Genomic DNA, 9,676 nt, shown 5'->3' on the forward strand with positions numbered 1-9,676 from the left:
CCACTCTTCCCTGGCTGGGCATTGAGTTGTTTCCACTTTGGGTGCTTATGTAAAAGGCTGCAGCACACATTCTGGGCCATGTCTTTCTGGGGGCATGTGCAGGCATTTCTCTTGGGACTGTTACTGTGAGTGGAAATGCCGAATTGTCACAGGGGAGGCAAAGGGTTAGCTTTAACACACGCTGCCCGATAGAACGGTGTGCCATTGGTCCGTCCTGACAGCCTATATGAAAGTTCTAGTTGCTCCCAGTCTGTAGTTTACTTTTTCAGCCTTAATTGTATCCAAGGATAGTTTGTGAGGAAAAGAGAATAAATGTTTATTGAGAGCTTCCTCATGCCAGGCCTGGTGCTTCTCACATCTGACTACCTCATTGCCTAATGCTCACCACCACCCAGTGAGGGGCGCACCATCCCCTCCACCTCTCCACACCCCCTCATCACCTGACAATAGACTCACCCAAAATCTCAAAGTTGGCAAGTGGCTGGACTGGATTTCTCTGCTCCCAAAGCTCCCTCTTTCTGCTTTGGGTATCAGTGGGAGAAGAGGTTCCCAGGCCCTACCTCCTGCCCCTTAGCATGTCCGGGACCATCAATAGCCAAACAGAGAGGCCGATCAGGGAAGTCCCTGTCTCTCCACCTTCCCTGGAGGGAGGGCTCCCTAATTACCCGCCTTGTTTTGTTTGAAGTGGATTTCTTGGCATCGTCACCTACATTCCACTGCAAATGCAAAAGCTCTTCCAAAAGTCTATTGAAAACGTTGGCAGTATCTGGTGTTTGGGATTCTTCTTAATGCCAATACCTTACATGTATATAATTCCTTTGATTTATAAAGTGCTTCCCTGATGGTTATCTTATTGCATATTCATTAGCTTAAGGCAGTGAGGTAAGCAGGGCAACAGTTATTAGAGAGATCATGTCTGTTGATTTTTACCGAGGATGGACCCAGTACCGGGCAGGGGGCTGCTGTTGAATGCGTCCTGTGCTTGGGCATTCCAAGTCCAGTGAGTAAGATGTATGCCTCTGGTCAGTGTCCAATGCCAGAGAGCAGTAACAGAGACATTTATCATTCAGGGAGTTTTTACTACATGGCAGGCGTGATGCTCGGCGGACATTGCAAAGAACAAACCAGAAAACCAGACGTAGTCCTCATGGAACTTGCAGAGATGAAGAAATTGCGATGGGAGCATAGCAGAATAGTGGCTGCCTTTCCCTGGCAGAGGGGAAGCTTCACAAAGGAGGCAACATGTGAATTGGGTCTTGAAGGGCGAGTAGGAGTTCATTCGATGGGGAGAGAAAGGTATGGCGTTCCAAACCAAGAGAACTGCACGGACAGCAGCCCGGATCTGTGACTCACCCGAGGCCACCTGGCCAGGAAGCAGGGGAGTCTTCTGCTTCTCAGCCCTCTGGCCTCCCGCCCTCCATGCTGTCTCCTTGACGCTCCCCAGGGCACGCAGTCCACACAGAAGTGAGGACGTGCAGCCTGTGGCATTTCCAAGCCCAGTGGCTAAGATGCCAGACCCAGGGGTAGTTTGCCAGGCAGCACTGGCTGTGTCTTGTCTAAAACCTGGACTTGCTGAGAGGAGTACATTATCAGCTTAGGGATCCTGGCTCTCTCCTAGTGGCCTTCCTGGGCCTCAGTTATTGCATCTGTAAAATAAGAATAATAACAACAACTATAATAGCTGCATGGCTGGAACCTTTACTTTATGCCAGGCACCGTGCTGAGCGCTTTACACACACTATCTCCTTTAATCTCCACAATGGCCCTGTGGTGTATGGGTGCTCTTATTATCCCATTTTCCAGATGAAGAAACTGAGGCTCAGAGGAGTTACATGACGTGTCCAGCATTTCACAGAAAGTGGCAGAATCCAAATCACTCTGAGTGACTCCAGCTCGAAGCGAATAGGCCTTTTGGTTCACACCTCTGCCCCCACCCCCAACATACAGCTCAGGCGTTTCACGGTATGTTTCCTGAATGGCAGCTGGGATTTGGGCTAGGTCTGTGGTTTGATGGGGGAAAGCACTTGGCAGGGGCCCATCTCCGAAGAGGCCGGAACTCCTGATTCTTCCTGACCTGGGGAATCTGGCAGTGGAGGTGCCTCGGACAGTAAAACACCAAGTGTCCGGGACTTGGCTGGTCCACGGAGCCCCAGACACTTCACAGACACGGCCGGCTCTGTGGGGGAGGGAGGGGGGTGCCGGGAGGAAATGGAGTTGCATTTATTATAAACTGTGAACCGTGACAGGCTTCCTGCCCCGCAGGAAAGCAGGTAGGAAAGTGCCCTTGGTCGGGGGAGGTGATCTCCCTTCCGTGCCCAGCAGGAGGAGCTCTGCTGGGCGCAGGACCCGTGCAGCCTGTTAGTCCGTCTCTGCTTCTTTGGGTCTATGCCCAGGAGAGGAATTGCAGGCTCATGGGGCGACGTTATCTAGAACTTGCTAAGGACACATCCCTTCTTTGAACCTCAGTTTCTACATCTGTAGAACGGAGGAGGGGGAGGTGCGGGGGAAGGTGAGAGGGGGGACAGCAATAGCTACCTCGTGCGGGGTGGATAGGAAAAGATTTGAAGATTAACTGAAGTGCAATGCCCCGTGTAGCCAGGGCTCATGGTACTTCAGGGAGAGGCCAGGTTAAAGAGGCTGATGTTATGGGAAGGAAGGCTGAGGGGACCAGGGTCCCCTGTACTGGCTGGCTGGGCTCTGCACCTGAGCAGTGGGCTCTTTCTGTGAGGGGTGGGGCAGTGTGAGCCTGTGGCTGGTGCCCTGAGAACCAGACCCCCTTCCTGCTTTTTGGCTCCAGGGAGACTGACTCCCCGGCCCCACTGGGCAGCCCTCATCCTCAGGGAAGCCCGCAGTGGCTGCTGATGTAGTTGTCCCCCATTTGCTGCTTGCCCCCCTCTCTCCCCTCGTTTCGGAGCCTGCCGGGGGAGCTGTTCAGGCTTGGCAAGCAGCAGGGGTTCAGAAATCAAATTAATAGATAAAAATTCCCATTCTCTGCCTGTTACTCACCTGGCTGAGCTGCGAAGTCTGTGACATAACAGGAATCGGGAGTGGGGGAGGGGAGAGAGGAGCCAGCCTCAAGGAAGAAAACACCACTGTGGCACCTTATAGCCTAGATATGTGAAGCCCCTTTGTGCCACTTACTGGAACCATGGACCTCCCAGGGTCTCCATTGAGTGACCCTTGCCCCATGATGCCTCTCCGTGACAGGCCTGCAGGAGGTGGGCTTTATTTCTGGGAAGGACATGCTTTTCCATGCTGGAGAGCTGAGCGGAGAGGGCAGGACAAGTTAGGGTTTCACATTAAAACCGACCTGAGTACAGAAGCAGCCCCTTGCGGAGGAGGCGGCAGCCTGCCTGGGCTCCCCGTTCTGGGTGGTGGGGATACCAGCCCAGAAGATTAATGAGAGGGCAGGGGAGCGAGAAAAGGAAGGAAGAAAAATTGCTGCCCATTATACCTGTCCTTTGGCAAGGCCGGGTAATTAGCAAACCCTCAGCAGTAAAATATTTCGTTTTGGTGTAATTGCAAAGTAATTATGTGGTATGGGTTGTGTATCAATCGTGTTGATTAATAACACTCAGGTAGTAATTAAACATCTGCTTCATAATCGTGTGCAGGCTGAAGCTCAACATACATGCACTCATGCACGCATGCAAAGCTCCTTGGTCACCATGGAGCAAGAGAGAGAGAGAGAGAGAGCGCCTGGGTGAGTTAAGACCCCTCTCTTCCCTATCAGACCTTGAGGTCTTTCTGTCCCCATCCTCCCCTGGGATACAGGGAGGAACTGAGCTGGCCCCGGGGCTGTGCCACCCTGAAGCCCCTCTCAGAACAGAACCTTCCCTTCCTCCTGTGTTTCTCTTTCCCAGCTGAGCTGCCTGGCCCAGTGGTGGGCAGAGGGTTCAAGGGTGCCATACAGGACCGCGTGCTGGAGTGTCTTAGAACTCACTGTGTAATAATCCGTCTTAGACCGTCAGCTTCTAGGCTCCTTTCCTGGGCAGGTTACTTTTCCCAGCAGCCAGCTGCCCTGAGGCTCACCTACTACCCCCACATACCCTTTAGGCCTGGATGGAAGGATCTGATCCCAGAGGCTCCAGAGACCAGAGCAGGACTCGGGGAGGGAGCAGGAGCCCTGTTCTGGCTTGGATCCCACCCACTGGCTCACGTTGGTCAAGCTGCTCTCCTCTTTCCGTCAGGTTCCAGGTCCATCCAACAAAGAAAACTGAGCTCAGCGGCCTCCAAGGGCCTTTCCAGATCTGCGATATGCAGATCCTACTTTGGTTTGTACTAATTAGGAATCGGAGACGATTTAAATTCAATACATCCGGTCCTTAGTGAGTAAACAATCAGAAATAATTCCTTCCTTTATGACTTCTCAAAGACTCACTCATGAGCAATGAGAACCCAAGCTAAAATCAATAGCTTTTATTTCTCAGACAGAGAAACGGCAGAATCCCTGAGCTGTTGGGCATTGCAATTCATTCTTGTATTTTAAATTTTTATGTTTATGTTTATGGACTGCCATTAGGTAATACCGATCTATCCCGAAGGTTGACTTTTTTCATTAACTTAACTCATTTTACTTATTAGTTCACATTTATAGCTTGGGTTTAATAAGCGCATAGTGCAAAAGTCATAAAACAGCCCTTTTTAAAAGCAATATTTTAAGATCGAGTCTCTTCTCTGAGTCATCCAGTTTTATTTGCTCATAACTTGTTTCTCCTGTGATTTGAGGCCCAGCGGTGCCCATCCCAGCCAGTCATTTGCCTTGAGCTGCAGCACCTCATCTGCAACAGGGAAGGGCACTGCTGATTAATAAAAGCGATAAATGCTTACATGTTAGAAAGTAAGCATCCAACAATCACTCACTGTGTTTCAAGTGCTTCTCATATATCATACTAGAGGCCCAGTGCACAAAATTTGTGCATAGGAGGGGGGTCCCCTCAGCTCAGCCCGCACCCTCTCACAATCCAGGATGGCTGGCTCCTAACCGCTTGCCTGCCTGCCTGCCTGATCACCCCTAACCACTCTGCCTGCCTGCCTGATCTCCCCTAACTGCCTCTGCCTCAGCCCCCACACCTGGGACCCAGGCTTTCGTCCTCCAGCCGGCCACAGGCAACCAGGAACAGAACTTTCCTCCCTCTGGCCGCAGGCACCCGAGACCCTGGGTGGCTTCGCCTGGGCCTCAGCTTTGTTAGGAAGGACATCCGGAATGACATCCAGAAGACATCTGGTCTATCTGTCTAATTAGCATATTACCCTTTTATTAGTATAGATTGTCTGGTTGAATCCTACCTCCCTATGAAATGGCTTTATTATTATTTTTTCACTTTATAGAGAAGGAAACTGAGGCCAAAAGAGGTTAAATGACCTGCCCGAGGCCACACAGTTGATGACAGTGGTAGAGCTGGGGTGCAAACCCAACATGTCTAAGTCCAGTCACCATCTTTCCCCCGATACCTGTCTCCCTCTCCCACCCACCCTTTCATCATCTCTTTACTCTCCACCTCTACCACCAGGCCCTTCCCATCCTCCTTTCATTCTCTCTCTGTTTCCACTTGCTTGGGCTCCCTCCTACTTTTTATCTACCTGGAGAATACCTCTGCTATATGACCTTCAGTGGCTCCCCATTGCCTATGGATGAAGTTTCTCATCCTTAGCCTAGCATCATTCAAGGACCTTACCCCTCCAGCCCCTGCCTTCCCTTCCTGTCTCATTTCCTAGACAGTCTTGGCTCATGATCCTGGATACCCACCCCACACGTGGGTACCTCCATGCTTTTGCTCACCCTGGTCCCTTTGCCCGTGGTGTCTTCCTCTCCTCTCCGTATGTTCAAATCTGCCCCCTCTTTCAGAAAGCCTTCCCGGGGCTCAAAAAAGAAGGGGCCCCTCCCTTCTCTGAACTCAGAGTGAAGAGCCCTCCTCAGCCTCCTTGAACTATGAAAACCAGGGCACTTAACCTTCCCTTCTCCCTAACAGTGAGCTCCTTTGGAGGTGGAATTTGTGCCTCACTCATCCCTGGCACCTTCTGAGTACTGGATATACAGCAAGTGTTTAATTAATGCTCACCAACATGAGTGAATGCTCATGTTGCTTGTGATCTTCAGGAAAATGCCTGTGTCTTCTCTGTGGCATTCAGGGCCAGCCCAGTGCAAGGGAGCACTGTCCACATTTTACCAACGTTCAGTGTAAAGCGCTGATCACAGGACTTTTCCATCTCATTTCCTGCTCTGCCCAAGGCCCCAATCTGGGTATCTCTGTGCCTTTGCTCACCCTGGCCCCCCTGCCCATAGCACCCTCTCTCCTCTCCAGATACACATGTCTGCCCTCTACTCCAGGAAGCCCTCTTGTGCCTGCTGGGGTCATTAGGACATTGGGGGAGGAGGGGCCTTACTTTGGTATCTCTGCCTGTGAGTTATTAGAGCCCTGGCTTTAGACCTGGCCCCGAGAGACTGCAGGGACTGGTGGCGGGTCCCACACCCGCTCTCACAGGGAGAAGCCAGGGCCCCACGGAGGAGAAGGTGTGCCTGAGTGCTCACATCTGGGAGGGGACCCCAGGACTGCTGCCTGCAGGTCCATGGGGCCTCCTGCTGTCACCTCCTGGGAATGAAAGCCCTCCCCCCCAACTCCCCCGGCCATGGGTCTGTTAATGGGGTGGGTGGTCTGCTTCTCCTAATAGGTGTGAGGGAGCATGGGCTGGGGTGTAAACGAAAGATGGAGGCTGGAGGTCACCCCAGAAGAGCCACTTCATCAAGGGTATCGGGAGGAGGCCCAGAGAGGCTGATACACACACGCCATCCGATGGGGCTGGAGCTGGGACCACGGGTGGCCGCAGTGAGCCCGTGAGAGCGGCACAGCCGCATAGCACGCTGCTAAGACCGTCTCCGCCGTCACCTCTTTCCTGCAGCCATTCCTTTCTTCCTCTATCAGACCCTCTTGGAAAAAGCGGAGAATGCCACCTCTCCTGGGGATTTGTCCCACCCCACCCACCCCGCCCCTCTCCAGTTCTCACGCGCTGGCTGCCGTCTGGTGTGACATTAGCGTTCACCAGCTTGCAGAGCGCTAATGACATTTGCATTTTGCTGGCTGGTGAAATGTGGGCCGGGGCTTGGGGTCCCGTGGGCAGGTGGGGAGTTTGCAGCCCAGAGGGAGAAGCAGATAGGCTGGGTGCGGGCCCGCACTTGTCCCTGGGAGGCAGGGAAGAGGGGTCGGGTGGATCAGAGGGAACAAATAACTGGTGGAATGGAGAGGGTTTTGTCTAAAGATGTGCCAAGAACAAAAAGCAACTCCCAGTCCAGTGCTCCACCGCCCCCGCAGGCACTCACTGTGTTCTCTCCTGTGTTGCCTCCCTAACATTTATTGAGCGCTTGCTGTATGCCAAATGCTCTACTGAAGGCTTTACAGACTCATGGAAGCCATTTTTACACCCTGCAGTTCTTGAAGATAATGCTGCCATTCTCCCTGAAGACTCACGCCCTGAGCTGCCCCAGGCCCCACTTCTGGAGAGAGGTTGCCCCAGCATGGGGCGAGATCCACCTGCCTCTGAAGCTTATGCTACTGTGGGCATTGCCTCCCATGTCCCGGCTTAAGCACAGCCAGGAAACCCTCCTCGGCCCTGGCCTTTCCCAGCATGCACCTGACAGGCAGGCAGCAGACCCTGGCTGTGCACCCTGGGCTGCTCCAGGGACTGCAAGGCTGACAACTGCAAAGAAGGGAGCATCCCTGGAGAGAGCACCCAGCCACGAAACCGGAGAGACCCCAGGTTTAGGCCTCACTCTGCCACCAACTTGCTGTGTGACTTTGGACAAGTCACTGGCCCTCTCTGGGTGTCATTTTCCTTGTTGGTAAAACGATGCCGTTGGGCTGGCTCAATGGAGCATGCCAGGAATGCATTTGCACATGAGCAAGGATCTTTCCTCCAATGCACTTGAACTCTCCCGCAGTTCCCACCCCCTCGCCTGGACGTATAAAATTATGTTTTACATTCAAGCAAGCCATGAACATTTGTCGAGCATCCCCACTCTGCAAAGTGCACTGTGCTAGACGCAGCGAGATGCTTACGTATTTTTTTTCGGGCGTACACACAGGCATATGCATATCTTTGCATCTTAGAATTGTCTGGCTTCCCAGTCCTGATGAGTAACCTCAGACTCCTGCAGTCTTTGCCTCATCACACAGCCTCCTCGGGGCCCAGAGAGCATTTCAAACAAAAACAAGAGACCTCAGGCAGCGTGAGCCAGTAAGCTCTCCCCCAACGAGGCAGTCACGGCCGGCTCTGTTTGTCTCTGACAGGTGGGCATCTCCTGGACAGCACGGAGCTTGCAGTGGCAAGAGCTTCTGGCACTGTCGTCAAAGCGACGTGAACCCTTTGAACTTGGCTTCTAGAAACGTGGACACAAGCCTTTTCCAGACGCCAGCCACTGAGGTAAGGGAGTTCAGGCTTGTTCCGCACGGGGCGTTATGCTGCTTTCGTTGTTGTCGTTGCTAGTGGTAACTGTCAGCAGGGCACCCTGTCATTCTTTGTCATAGGGCCCTGATTTAGTCCCTTCTTTAGCAGGAGTGGCTAAGGCTCCAAAGTCCAGCAGACCAGGGTTCAAATCCTGGAATCACCAGTGTTTAGCTGTGTGGCCTTGAGACCTTTCTGTGTCTCAACCCCCTCCTCAGTCAACCAAGGAAGCAGGAGCACCCACTTTCTGGGTTTGTGGTGAAGATAAAATAGGGTAACACGTGAAAAAGACTGAGAACAGGATGGGCACCCAGTAAGCTCAGGACCCAGTAAGTGTTAGCTGTTACTGGACTAGTCGTGTGCCTGCCCCGTCAGCTTGTCACTAGTTGATTCTCACATGGATGGAGTGGAGTCCACATTCGCACTGGAATGTAGACTCGGTGAGGACAGGGTCTTGTCTGTCGTAGGTGAATCCCCGGATCCCAGCAGAGCAAATTGGCTGTTGTTTGTTGACTGCAGGGATGCATGAAGATGCTTTATCTAGATTGTGCACAATCCTCGAAGGTCCTTGCATTAGTTGGGATATGGGTTTGGTTGTGTGTGACAAAACCCCAAAGTCATGGCTCCTTAAACAAAAGAGAGGATGCTTTTTCCTAAGTACCACTGAGCTAAGGAGTTTCTTCTCCACAAAAGCGTGAGAGGCTGAGTTTCCTTCTGTCCTGTGACTCCTCCATCACTGTCTCTACATGATCCGCGATGGCCCCATGGTGGTGTCTATCTCCATTCTGCTACCCATCCTTTAAGGGGGTGCACATGTCACTTGCATTCGTGTCCCAGTGGCCAGAATGTAGATATATGACACAACTGGCCGCAGGGGAGACTGGACGTTAGAGTCTTTATTTTGGGTGGTCATCTGCCCAAGAACAATCTTCAGAAAAAGGAGGAAGGAATGTGGGCAGACAAAACAGCGGATGCTCCCTAGCGGGCAGGGGGCGGGGATAGGGAGCGGGCAGGAGGGCTGATTTGTCCCAAGCAGGTCCTGCCTGTGGCCTCTCACAGGTAGACCTCGGTTTCGTGGATCTGGTATCTGGAAGCCTGATTTACACACACACACACACACACACACACACACACACATACACAGAATCACACACATACACATACGCAGAATCACACACATTTACATACACACAAACACACACATTTATATACACACACATACACAAAAACACATGTG

At 52.4% G+C, this 9,676-nt stretch overlaps 1 protein-coding gene across 1 annotated transcript in view; it reads left to right on the top strand.

Moving 5' to 3' along the window:
• Positions 1–9,676, top strand: part of TSPAN18 (tetraspanin 18) — a 158,436-nt gene that overhangs the window by 103,165 nt on the left and 45,595 nt on the right. Inside the window, exon 3 of the mRNA XM_006772245.2 lies at positions 8,286–8,418. The gene's annotated coding sequence lies outside the window, so the exon portion shown is untranslated. The remainder of the gene's footprint in view (positions 1–8,285; positions 8,419–9,676) is intronic.

Source organism: Myotis davidii, unplaced genomic scaffold, assembly GCF_000327345.1.
Source record: "Myotis davidii unplaced genomic scaffold, ASM32734v1 scaffold265, whole genome shotgun sequence".
NCBI classification, from domain to species: domain Eukaryota; kingdom Metazoa; phylum Chordata; class Mammalia; order Chiroptera; family Vespertilionidae; genus Myotis; species Myotis davidii.